The sequence below is a fragment of the Nicotiana tabacum genome, chromosome 6, assembly GCF_000715075.1.
Source record: "Nicotiana tabacum cultivar K326 chromosome 6, ASM71507v2, whole genome shotgun sequence".
In the NCBI taxonomy this organism is placed as follows: Eukaryota; Viridiplantae; Streptophyta; class Magnoliopsida; order Solanales; family Solanaceae; genus Nicotiana; species Nicotiana tabacum.
In genome coordinates, this window is record NC_134085.1 from 53,053,156 (window position 1) to 53,067,922 (window position 14,767).

A 14,767-nucleotide genomic window follows, 5' to 3' on the forward strand; every position below is an offset into this window, starting at 1 on the left:
AAGAAGTACCACTCATAACAAGGATGATACTCTGGGATCTCTAGGTATCCCGAGGATCTCTTAGTATCCTCAATATATGCTAGGGATCTCTTGGTATCCCGAGGATCTCTTGGTATCCTCAATATATGCTAGAGATCTTTCAGTATCGCGAGGATCTCTTGGTATACTCAATAATTCCTAGGGATCTCTTGGTCTCCTCAATATATGCTAGGGATCTCTCGGTATCTCGAGGATCTCTTGCTATCCTCAATATACATGCCAGGAATCTCTTGGTATCCTGCACCTCAGTTCAGATCATAAATACGTACAGGGGATCTCCTGGGATGTCGTCCCATAGTCCCAAAGTAAAAACACACAGCAGCAACACAAGAATACCCAATTAAGCTAAATTTTGTACCAAGTAAATAGTTAATTCTAGCCTAACATGCTTCACATAATGAAATTAAGGTAGTTTAAGCAAATAGGCAATTAATTCAACTAAACATGCTTTTCTAAACTAGTAACCGGCTAAATTCGCAAGTAGAATAAAATAGGAAAAAAGAACTCAATTGAAATACTTAAGGAAAAAACGGATTTTAAACAATTAGCTCAAGTACGCGCTCATCACCTTACGTACAAGGCATTTCAATTATCAAATATATCATATCTTAAGGGGAAGGTCCCCCACACAAGGTTAGACAAGCCACTTACCTCGAACCGGCTCAAAAATCAACCCGAGACCACATTCTTGCCACGAGTACTCGACTCCAAATGGCTCAAATCTATTCAATTCAATTGCATAATATAAATAACACTTCAAGTAACTGATTCTACAATTAAAGTCTAAGCTAATACGCGAAATTATGTAAAATGACCAAAATGCCCCTCGGTCTCACATCTCGGAATCGGGTCAAATTTGCATTTTCAGAAACCTCGTACTCTCAAGAGTCTATACATAACAAGAACACTGAAATCGGAGTCCAAATGACCCCTCAAATCCTCATTTAATGGTCTATTAAACTCAAGCCCTAATTACCCATTTTTCCAAATTTTTCACTACTAATTACGTCTTTAATCATATAAAAATGAGTTATGAAGTCAAGGTTTTTACCTCCAAGTGATTCCACTTTGTTTTCCTCAAAACAATCTCTCAAAAGCTTCAAACCCGGATAAAAATGGTGAAAGAATAGCTCAAATTCGCGAAGGCAATTATTTATATGTTCTGGCCCAGGCATTTTCGTATCTGCGGCCCAATTTCCGCTTCTGCGGTACCGCATTTGCGGTCCTTGAACCGCATCTACAGTTTTTCATTTAAGTCTCAATTTTCGCTTCTACGTTCGCTTTTTCCGCATCTGCTGCATCGCAGATGCGGCCCCTAAGCCGCTTCTGCGGTTCCAGCCTTCCCAGGCCCTTTCCGCTTCTGCGCTCCTTTTCCCCGCATCTGTGGCATCCCACCTGCGGTCCCCAATCCGCAGGTGCGGAAACACCAGAAGCAGAAAATCTGAAACTTCCTCAAAATTTCCAAACTCTCCGTTAACTATCCGAAATCACCTCGAGGCCCCGGGTACCTTAACCAAAAGTACAAACATCACCTAATACCTTATTCAAACTTGTACCAATCTTCAAAACACTTCAAACAACATCAAATCAACCAAAACACATCGGGTTCAAGCCTAAGTTTCTAAAATCTTCCGAATTCCGCTTTTGATCAAAAACCCAACCAAACCACGTCCGAATGACATGAAATTTTGCACACACATCCCAAATAACACAACAGAACTACTGCAACTCTCGAAATTCCATTCCAACCCTCGGATCAAATTCTTGCTAATGAATCAAAAACATCAAAAATTCAACCTTCGGCATTTCAAGCCTAAATTAGCTATGGACCTATAAAACACAATCTGAACACACTCCTAATCCCGAAATCACCCAACGGAGCCAGCGGAACCATCAGATTTCCATTCTGAGGTTGTCTTTACATTATTCCGAATACGGTCAACTTTCCAACACTTATACTCTCATTTAGGGACTAAGTATCCCAAAGCTTTCCGAAACTCAAAACCGGACATCCTGGCAAATCAAAATAGCAGAAATAGACTCGGGGAAAGTAGTTAATAGGGGATCAGGGCATTAATTCTTAAGACGACCGGCCCGATCGTCACATCCTCCTACACTTAAACATTCGTTCATCCTCAAACAAGCATAGAGACATACCTGAAGTAGTGAAAAGATGAGGGTAACGGTTGCACATATCCTGCTCAGTCTCCCAGGTCGCCTCCTCTACCGCCTAACCCCGCCACTGAAAATTCACTGATGCAATATTTTTTGATCTTAGCTTTCTGACTTGTCTGTCCAATATTGCCACTGGCTCCTCAACATAAGATAAATCCTTGTCCAACTGGACTGAACTAAAATCCAACACGTGCGATGGGTCACCGTGATACCTCCGGAGCATCGAAACATGAAATGACGGATGAACTCCTGCCAAGCTGGGAGGTAAGGCAAGCTCACAAGCAACCTCCCCAAAATGCCTCAATATCTCAAAAGGGCCAATAAATCTCAGACTCAACTTTCCTCTCTTCCCGAATCTCATAACGTCCTTCATAGGCGAAACCCGAAGCAAAACCCGCTCTCCAACTATATAGGAAACATCACGAACATTTCGGTCCGTGTAACTCTTCTATCTGGTCTAGGCTATGTATAGTCTATCCTGAATCACCTTAACCTTCTCCAACACATCCCGAACTAAGTTTGTGCCCAATAATCTGGCTTCACTCGGCTCAAACCAACCCACTGTAGAACTACATTGTCTCCCATTTAAAGCTGCATACCGTGCCATCTGAATACTGGACTGATAGCTGTTGTTATAAGCAAACTCCACCAATGGCAAGAAATTATCCCAAGACCCTCCAAACTCAATCACACACGCACGGAGCATATCCTCAAGAATCTCAATAGTGCGCTAGGACTGTCCGTCCGTCTGAGGGTGTAATATTGTACCCAACTCCACCCGAATACCCAACTCATGCTGAACGGTCCTCCAGAATCGTGATGTGAACTGAGTACCTCTATCTAAAATGATGGACAATGAAATACCATGCAGGCGAACAATCTCCCGGATATAAATCTCCACCAACCGCTCCGAAAAATAAGTAGTACACACAGGAATGAAATGAGCGGACTTGGTCAGCCGATCCATAATCACCCAAATGGCATCAAACTTCCTCAAAGTTCGTGGGAGTCCAACTACAAAGTCCATGGTGATCTGCTCACACTTCCACTCCAGAATCTCTATCTACTGAAGCAACCCACCTGGTTTCTGGTGCTCATACTTCACCTGCTGACAGTTGAGACACCGAGCTACGAATACAACTATATCTTTCTTCATCCGCCTCCACCAATAGTGCTGCCTCAAACCCTGATACATCTTCACGGCACCCCGGATGGATGGAATACCACAAACTATGGGCCTCCTTTAGAACCAACTCTCGCAGCCCATCAACATTGGGTACATAAATCCGACCCTGCATCCTCAATACCCCATCATCACCAATAGTCATATCTCTGGCATCACCGTGCTCAACATTGTGCTTGAGGACAAGCAAATGAGGGTCATCCTACTACCGCTCCATGATACGATCAAATAAGGAAGACCGAGAAACCATACAAGCTAGAATCTGACTAGGCTATGAAAGATCCAATCTCACAAACTGGCTAGCTAAGGCCTGAACATCCATCGCCATAGGCCTCTCCGATTCTAGTAAATATGTCAAACTCCTCAAACTCTCCGTCCGGTGACTCAAGGCATCAGCCACTACATTGGCCTTATCCGGGTGATACAAAATAGTGATATCATAGTCCTTCAGCAACTCTAACCACCTCCTCTTATGCAAATTTAGATCCTTTTGCTTGAATAGGTGCTGCAAGCTCTGATGGTCAGTATAAATTTCACAAGGCACACCATCTAAGTAATGATGCCAAATATTCAGGGCGTGAACAATGGCAACTAACTCAAGGTCACGAACAAGGTAGTTCTTCTCATGTATCTTCAATTGCCTGGACGCGTAGGCAATCACCCTACTGTTCTACATCAACACCGCTCTGAGGCCAACCCTCGAGGCATCAAAATAGACCGTATAAGACTCCGAACCTGTAGGCAGTATCAAAATTGGGGTTGTGGTCAAAGCTATCTTGAGCTTCTGAAAGCTTGCCTCACACTCCTCCGTCCACTGGAACGGAGCACCCTTCTAGGTCAACGTGGTCATGGGGGCTGCAATCGATGAAAACCCCTCCACAAAACGATGGTAGTAACCCACCAAACCAAGGAAACTGTGGATCTTTATAGCTAAGTATGGTCTGGGCCAACTCTGCACGATTTCTATTTTCCTCGGATCCACCTAAATGCCCTCACTCGATACCACGTGGCCTAAGAATGCCACTGAATCCAAACAAAACTCACATTTCGAGAACTTAACATATAACTTCTTCTCTCTTAAAGTCTGAAGCACAGTCCTCGGGTGCTGCTCATGATCGTCCCGACTCCGGGAATACATCAGAATATCATCAATAAAGACAATGACAAACGAGTCAAGATACGATTGGAACACACTGTGCATGAAATGCATAAAGGCTACTGGGGCATTGGTCATCCCAAATGACATAACAGGGAACTCATAATGACCATACCGAGTTCTGAAAGCAGTCTTTGGGATATCTGGCTCCCGAATCTTTAACTGATGGTAACTTGAGCGCAAATCAATCTTAGAAAACACCTGTGCACCCTGAAGTTGGTCAAATAGATCATCAATACGAGGCAAAGGATAACGGTTCTTAACTGTCACTTTGTTCAACTAGCGATAATCAATACACATACGCATAGAACCATCCTTTTCTTCACAAACAAGGCAGGAGCACCCCAATGTGATACACTGGGCCGAATAAAACCCTTATCAAGCAATTCCTGTAACTGATCCTTCAACTCCTTCAACTTAGGAGGAGCCATACGATACGGAGGAATAGAAATGGGCTGAGTGCCCAGCAACAGATCGATGCCAAAATCAATATCTCTATCAGGCGGCATGCCTGGAAGATCAGCTGGAAACACATCAGAAAAATCCCATACTACTGGGATTGAATCAACTGAAGGGGTATCAATACTGACATCTCTCACATAAGCTAAGTACGCGTCACTCCCCTTCTCAAACAAATGTTGAGCTTTAAGAAAAGAAATAACTCTACTGGGAGTGTGATTTAAAGTACCCCGCCACTCAACACGCGGTATACTTGGCATGGCCAGTGTCATGGTTTTGGCATGACAATCAAGAATAGCATAATGGGACGACAACCAATTCATGCCCAAGATAATATCAAAATCTACCATGCTGAGCAACAATAAATAGGCTCTAGTATCAAAACCACTAAGAGCAACCAAACACAACCGATAGACGCGATCCATAACAAGATAATCTCCCACAGGAGTAGAAACATAAACAGGGGAACTCAAAGAATCCCGAGATACACCCACATACGGAGCAAAATAAGAAGACACATAAGAGTAAGTGGAGCTTGGATCGAATAGAACCGCTGCATCTCTGTGACAAACCAGTATAATACCTGTGATGATAGAATCGGAGGCAACAACCTCGGTACGGGCAGGAAGGGCATAATATCAGGCTTCGCCTCCTTCTCTAGGGCGACCTCTACCTCCCCGACCTCCACCTCTAGCTGGCTGAGTAGGTGGGGTAGCAACTGGAGCTGTAACCATAGCCTGAGAACTCTGCGGGGCATGTTGTGGCTGAGAAGTCTGTGGAGGTGCACCCCTCCCAAGTCTAGGGCACTCCCTCACCAAGTGACGTGTGTCACCACACTCAAAACAAGCTCTGGGAGGACGTGGTGGCTGTGACTGGCTCGGGCCAAGTCTGCTAGACTCACCTCTGAAAGAAGCCCACGCAGGATGTGCACTGGAAACTGGAGGTACATAATAAGGCTCCTGAGGCCTAGGAGGAGTTGGAGAACTACTAGCTACTGGAAGAGATGAATGAACAGGAAGACTCATATAACCCCTACCATGACGACCTGTAGCTGGGGTACGGGCACCAGAATAATGGCCCGACTCTCGAAACCTCTTGGCCTCCCTGTCCTCTATCTCCCTAGCATACATACCCTCAATCCTCATAGCAATGCTAACCACCTGCTGATAAGAAATATCCATCTCCAACTCACGAGCCATGCTAGACCTGATGTTGGGAATAAGGCCCTCAATAAACCGGCGAACTTTCTCGCGAAGAGTAGAAACCAAGGCTGGTGCATGCCTAGCCAAAGTAGTGTAACGGACAACATACTCTGAGACAGTCATAGCACCCTTACACAAATGCTCAAACTCTGTGCGCCATGCATCCCTGAGGCTCTGAGGAACATACTCCCTTAGGAACAGATCTGAAAACCGAGCCCAAGTCAGTGAAGCAACCTCATCCGGACTGTCTAAATCATAGGTGCACCACCACTCATAGGCGGCTCCTCGAAGTTGGAAGGTAGTAAAGGAAACCCCGCTCGATGCTGATATACCCATGGTACAGAGAATGTGGTAACTCTCATATAGAAATCCCAGAGCATCCTCCGATGCTAGACTGCTAAATATAGGAGTCTTGTACTTCTTGAACCTCTCAAGCCTCAGCTGCTCCTCCTCGGCAGGCGTTGCCCTGTCCTCGAGTTGAATTGGCACTACAGGCGGTCCAGGAATAATCTCAGGGACCTGCTCGACATGCACTCGCTGCTCAAGAGTGCAGGCGGCGAGAGTCGGTGCTCTTCCCCCAGCCTGAGATGTGGCTGCAGCAAAGGGAAGCAACCCTGCCTAAGCCAAGGTGGTGTACATGCTCATGAACTACGCCAAAGTTTCCTAAAGGGTTGGAGTAGTAGTAGTAGTAGGTGTATCATGTGCCTGGACTCGGACTGGAACTGTGGGTAGTACCTCGGCGACAGCTCGCGCAGGTGCTCTGGCTGCACCACGTGCGCGTCCTTGGCCTCTACCCCGGCCCCGACCTCTGACGGCTACAGTAGGAGGCGTGGGTGCCTGATCATCTCGGGTAGCACGTGTCCTCACCATCTGTGAGAATAGAAGACATAAGTTTAGAATTGTGATGTCAAAATATCGCACGACAAGGAATCAAATGAAGTGGAAATTTTCCTAACAATTACATAGCCTCTCATAGATAAGTACACACGTCTCCGCACCGATCAGCGAGACTCTAATAAATCGGCATGTGATCCATGACTCCTATGAATCTAGAGCTCTTATACCAACTTATCACGACCCCGGTTTACCCTCCGTGAACCATCGTGACGACACCTAGTCTTTACGACTAGGTAAGCCTAAACTGCGGAAGAAAACGAAAATTTGCGGAAGTAAAACAATTTAAAATAGGCATAAAGTAATAATAGTGTTTAAATGTGCCACTCAGCATACACCATGTTTAACTTTCAATACCAATACGTAAATTCAAGTCCCGAAAACCAACGAATCACAAGATACGATCAATACTACATTGCTCTAACTCCGGAATGTCTAATAAGAACAGAAAAATACAGAAGGGATAAATACTAAAGCAGGAATAGAAAGGGTCTTCTCGGTCTATAGACCCAATAGATGTACCTCAAAGTCTCTATAGCAGTCGCCTCCTCAAGGATGATAGGCCTGAGTAGCGGTACCTGGATCTGTACATGAAAAACATGTGTAGAAGAGGCATGAGTACACCACAGCGGTACTCAGTAAGTGTCAAGACTAACCTCGGTTGGGTAGTGACGAGGAAGGTTAGGGACCTAATGAGATTAAATAAATATAAAGATGACAGGATAAGATAAGGAGTATAATTGAAAATCTACAGTAAGAATCTACACAGGATAATAAGAGTACAATAACGGAAATAGAGATGAAGGCAAACCACAAGGAAGTGCCACTCATAACAAGGATGATAGTCGGGGATCTCTTGGTATCCCGAGGATCTCTTAGTATCCCCAATATATGTTAGGGATCTCTTGGTATCCTCAGTATATGCTAAGGATCTCTCGGTATCCCGAAGATCTCTTGGTATCTTCAATCTACGTGCCATGGATCTCTTGGTATCCCGCACCTTAGATCAGATTATAAATACGTACAGGGGATCTCCCGAGATGTCATCCCGTAGTCCCAAAGTAAAAACACACAGCACCAACACAAGAATACCCAATTAAGCTAAATTTTATACCAAGTAAACAGTTAATTCTAGCCTAACACGCTTCACGTAATGCAATTAAGGTAGTTTAAGCAAATAGGCAATTAAGTCAACTAAACATGCTTTTCTAAACTAGTAACCGGCTAAATTCACAAGTAGAATAAATAGGAAAAAAGAACTCAATTGAAATACTTAAGGAAAAACTGGATTTTCAATAATTAGCTCAAGTACGCGCTCGTCACCTCATGTACAAGTCATTTCAATTATCAAATATATCATATCCTAAGGGGAAGGTCCCCCACACAAAGTTAGACAAGCCACTTACCTCGAATCGCTCAAAAATCAACCCGATACCACGTTCTTGCCATGAGTACTCGACTCCAAATGGCCCAAATCTATTCAATTCAATTGCATAATGTAAATATCAATTCAACTAATTGATTCTACAATTAAAGTCTAAGCTAATACGCGAAATTATGTAAAATGACCAAAATGCCCCTCGGACTCCCATCTCGGAATCGGGTGAAGTTTATATTTTCAGAAACCTCGTACTCTTATGAGTCTATACATTACAAGAACACTGAAATCGGAGTCCAAATGACCCCTCAAATCCTCATTTAAAGGTCTCTTAAACTCAAGCCTTAATTACCCATTATTCCCAAATTTTTCACCACTAATTAGGTCTTCAATCACATAAAACGAGTTATGAAGTCAAGGATGTTACATCCAAGTGATTCCCCTTTTTTTTCCTCAAAAATCTCTCTCAAAAGCTTTAAACCCAGATGAAAATGGTGAAAGAATAGCTCAAATTCGCGAAGGCAACTATTTTTATGTTGTGGCCCAGGCATTTTCGCATCTGCGGCCCAATTTCCGCTTCTGTGGTACCGCATTTGCGGCCCTTGAACCACATCTGCGGTTTTTCACTTAAGTCTCAATTTTCGCTTCTGTGATCACTTTTTGCGCATCTGCGGCATCGCAGATGCGGCCCCTAAGCCGTTTCTGCGATTCCAGCCTTCCTAGGCCCTTTCCGCTTCTACACTCCTTTTCCCCGCATCTGCGGCATTGCACCTGCAGTCCCCAATTTGAAGGTGCGGAAACACTAGAAGCAGAAAATCTGAAGCTTCCTCAAAATTTCCAAACTCTCCGTTAACCATCCGAAATCACCCCGAGGCCCCCGGGACCTCAACCAAAAGCACAAACATCACCTAATACCTTATTCAAACTTGTACCAATATTCAAAACACTTCAAACACCATCAAATCAACCAAAACGCATCGGATTCAAACCTAAGTTTCTAAAATCTTTCGAATTCCGCTTTTGATAAAAAAACCCAACCAAACCACGTTCGAATGACCTGAAATTTTGCATACACATCCCAAATGACACAACGGAACTACTGCAACTCTCAGAACTCCATTCTGACCCTCAGATCAAAATCTTGCTATTGAACCGGAAACTTCAAAAATTTAACCTTCGGCATTTCAAGCCTAAATTAGCTACGGACCTCCAAAACATAATCCGAACACGCTCTTTCTCCAAAATTACCCAACGGAGCCAACGGAACCATCAGATTTCCATTCCGAGGCCGTCTTCACACTGTTTCAACTACGGTCAACTTTCCAACACTTAAGCTCTCATTTAGGGAGTAAGTATTCCAAAACTCTCCGAAACTCAAAACCGGACATCCCGCGAATGAAAATAGTAGAAATAGACTCATGAAAAGTAGTTAATAGGGGATCAGGGCATTAATTCTTAAGATGACCGGCCGGGTCGTCACATTATCAAACTTTTGTAATTACGAGATCATGCAAAATGAATGAAGAGCTTAGCCTTAACATATCTGGAGTAGAAACAAATCTGCATAATATTCTCGAAAAAGATTGCACCGTACTTCGTTAGAACCGCAAAAATTTTCTGTTGCTAAAATTCTAAAAATTCTCGTTGAATTGTTGAAATTATAAAAACCATGCTGTGTTATAGAAATCACTTTGCATTGTTCAACTATCTGAATGTCACGTTCTTTCTTAATATTGAAACATTGAAAATGAATTTGCAAGGTTGTTTGAACGCTCTAAAGTGGAGGTGTCTTGCCACTAATTTATCAAGGTGACACCTAATCCATTGTGACCATGAGTCACTTAATTTCTATTGGATTGCTGCCACTTGAGGTGGGGTGAGTTTTTTTTATTTAATCTTTATCATTTATTAGGTAATTAGGTAATGTCCTGTTATCTGGTAATTAACCAATTACCCGTATAATTAAAGATTATCTCAAATTACTTAAAGTTTTACTTATTTTTAATATACATTATAAATCATACTACCGTGGTCACATGGTAGCTTGCATGGTACTAGTCCATAAGTGTTGGGTATTATAGCTCGGACCGTATTTTATCCAAACATGCCAAACTTGAACAAAAATTCATTTTCTTTGACTTGCTTCCCCTCTCACCTTCATGAATTTACTCATCACTTGTTTGAAATAGCATAATCCTTATAATCTGCAAATAATCTTTTCCTTGGACTGATGCCAATTACCTTATGACAAATTCAACGTACAATACTACAGGGTGCAACATCGTCGTAATTTAATACTGCAAAACGTAACATCATCGAAAAGTAATACTGCAAGGTGTAACATTATCGTAATGTAACACTGCAAGGTGTAACATCATCGTAATATAATACTGCAAGACGTAATATTGCAGGGCGTAACATATAAGATAGAAGATCCTTTTCTATTCAATGCCTCTCATGTATGAGTAACCTCTCAGGCCACCACTCCCGATATTTGTTGTAGGCTTTCTCATTGACAAATCTTTCGTTCCACACCACCGGGTTCCTTGTTCTCTCCAACCCTCCTGTTTAGGTGTCACCACCCCTCCCGTCATTAGGGATCTCAGCATCTACATCAATTGGGTCCTGTCTAGGTGGAGAAACTGGAGGAAAGGCTGATGCTGAAGATTCACTACTTTCTTCTAAGCCATCAGAGAACTTAGAAGAAGTAAGAGAAGTAGGGGAATCTGGGTGTGTAGGCTCATCTCTCAACTGAAATCTCCCATGTAAGTCTGCGGGGATATGGATTCGCACTGAATTCCCTTCCGAAGCTTTCCGGGAGGGGACATACTCACTACCCTCAGAATGGGATGCGTCTCTATCTGCAGTTGATTATTTCCTCAGCTTCCTTATTGATTTCTATACCACTAATGGTAATTCTGTCCTTTCCTGACCTCTTTGTCAGGCCTCAGGAGGATTCAACCCTCCCTTTTTGTGTATCACTGGCACCTCTAGATTGTACCATTGTCTGCAGAGACAATCAATGAAAGATCATTAGTATTGGTGCTTAAAGAATCATCAAAGAAAACAGATAAAAAGTTGACAGTGTTTCACAAGCAGAGGTCCACTGACAGCGGAAAAAGGAGGGCGGCCGCGAAATAGGTACCGCTGACAGCGAAAAAAGGGTCGCGGCCATGGAGGATTTGGGATCAGACTACCCAGCCTATGAATCTAAGGTATCGCTGAGAGCAAAATTTTTGGGCGTGGCTGCGAAAGTTGAACCGCTATCCGCAGAAAAACAAATGCGGTCGCGAACCCAATTTGTCACTTCTCTGAACTTAAATTCTGCTATCTGCGAAAAAGGAATCACGACCGCGTAATGCAGGCCGCTATCAGCGGAATTTCCACTGCTGACCGCGGAAAATAGACTATTTTTAACTCAAGCTTTCACATGAACGCTGACTGCAGATTTATAGTCGCGGCCACGAAATTCAAAAATTAAATGCGCAATCCTAGGGTTTCACTTTTTCTTGACATTAATGGGTATCATGAACACCACTAACCTCTCCTAGGCATGCACAACAAGTATCATCATGGATTTTAGAAACAATTAATTAACAACTTCTTAACCCTAGTTGAAACTAAAAGAAAAGAGGAAGAAATTAAGACCAAAAGAAAAGAAAAGCACAAATTTTAAAACAATGTGATGAATTGAGCATACTAGTTGTTTGCTAAGTGATGGAAATGGACTTCTACTTTGGTGTTATTGCAGATTAGGGCTCAGTGTAGAGGAGATCAACAATAACTTCTTTCTTTTGAGAGAGAAAATTGTGAAAAGAGTAAAAGGCCTAATGATCGTCTATTTATACTAAAAAGAACTAGGACCCACAGACCTTACCTGGCGTGCCCGCAGAATTCCACCGCGGTCTGCGCTTTTACCTGTTCTGAAAAGATGCCTATTCAACACTACCGTTGAGAGCAGGAAAGTGGGCGCGACTGCGGAACAGGTTTGTTGACCACAAAAAAGTCATCGCGGATGTGGATGAAACTTCAGAGAGGTCTCATTTTGAAATTTTCAAGTCCGCATTCGCTACCAAATTATGCCCCCGCGAAAAGCTTTCGCTGACCGCGGTCAGCAGACTAATTACAGACTTAGCCAAAATTTTCCAGTATTGTGCTACACTACATCAAACATTCCTACACACATCTCACAACCAGTTAGTCTAAAACAAATCCTTAACTAAGAAGAAAATCAAAAAGAAGAAAAACACATGGGTTGCCTCCCAAGAAGCGCCTGATTTAACGTCATGGCACGACGCATTACCATCATAATTTGAAATTGATCAAGGCCACTACGTGGCTGTCATCAAATTTTCCCAGGTAGTGTTTGACTCGGTGCCCATTAACTCTGAAAACTTCACTATTTTTATTCTTCAAATCAAGAGCACCAAATGGAGTCACATGTACTACTTAAAAAGGGCCACTCCATTTTGGCTTGATCTTTCCTGGAAACAGTCGTAAACGAGAGTTGAATAAGAGAACCAAGTCACCCTCCTTGAATTCCTTGCTACGTGCATATTTGTCAAGTAAGTACTTCATTTTGTCCTTATACAAGGACGAGCTGGAATAGGCATGAACGGAACTCATCTAGTTCATTGAGTTGCTCTACCCTGAGATTTGCCTCAACATCTCATTCAAGATTTAACCTCTTCAGCTCCCACATGGCCTTTTGCTCTAACTCAGTCGGAAGATGGCATGCCTTCCCAATGTTACATCTCGCATTTTTGTACGTTAAAATTTTATTTTCAGTTAATCGACGTCGACTCGGGGATGAGATCATCTTGACGTTAACATACTTACGCTATTTATAACAAGCGATAAATAAGTATTATGAAGGACAAAGGGGCACACGGATTAAAAGAAAATGAGTTTCATTGAAAGTGGCCAATTTGGAATAAAATACGGGTCGAGCGATAATACCCGATAATTATGAACTAGTACCATGCAAGGTACTATAAGACCATGGTAGTATGATATATAAAGTATATATAAAGTATTTTAAAAATAAATAGAATTTTATTGTAGTAATTTTTAAATTATGGGGGTAATTAGTTAACTACCTGGTAATGAAACATTACCCAGTTAACTAATAAATGGATAAATAATTTACAAAATCACACCCTCAAGAAATGTGGCAGCCCCTCCCCCTTTTAGTTTAAGGTGACTAACAATTCACCTTTACATGTATCATAAAAAGGCTTAAGGGGTCTAACTTACAAGTCTTATCCAAAATAGGATTGGTAAAAATCAAAAGACATTCATTCTGTCTTTGGTTATCAAAAAATGTGAAAAAGCAAGGATCATTTGAGCTCTTTCCTAATTTAAAAAAATCAGATCTTAAGTTCATTCATTTTGGTCAAAAAGGAGACAACGTTCCAAAATCTAAGAAAATCTCGTTCAACATATTTCACTGAAGCAGAAGCTTCATTTCATTCGAATAATTCTAGGAACAGGTATGTTTAGGCCCTCTCTTCTTTCTTTTGGCATGGTCCAAGTTATACTGAATAAACGAGCAAACACGCAGTTTCCATAAATTACTCTATTCATAGAAATAGTAGGGGTGTCTATGTTCTTGATTCCACATGAAAAAAATTATTATCTTCTATTCATGGGTCTCAGAATAATACGCAGTTGGAAAATTTTATCCGGAAGGAATATTGAGATTATTACGTATTTTTCATGCATTTCACTCATTTATACACGTGCATTGACACATGACCAGATGGCGTTATATACGTGTATATATGTAAATATATGTATATGGGATATGGGAAAAGGTTATGATGTTATATACGCACCACCACCTGATCAGCTGGTATATGATAATGATGTTGCCCACAGTGGCTGAAATATGATTCAAACGGCGTTATATACGCGTATATATGTATGTATTCAAATGGAGTTATATATGCATATATATGTATGTATATACGCACCATCACCTGATCAGCTGGTATATATTGATGATGTGCCCACAGTGGCCGAGACGATATGATGGGATACCCTCAGTGACTTGATGATATTATGTACACCCATACCTATGCATGACACAACATTTATAGCATGTGCATGTCGTTATAAACGTTTTAGAATTTACAAAGTTATTCAGATTTAAAGATGTGTTTCTATATTCCACGTTTCATCTATGTCTGTTACGTACAAATTTTCATGCCTTACATACTCAGTACATTTTTCATACTGACGCCCTATTTCATGGGGCCTGCGTTTCATGCCCGCAGGTG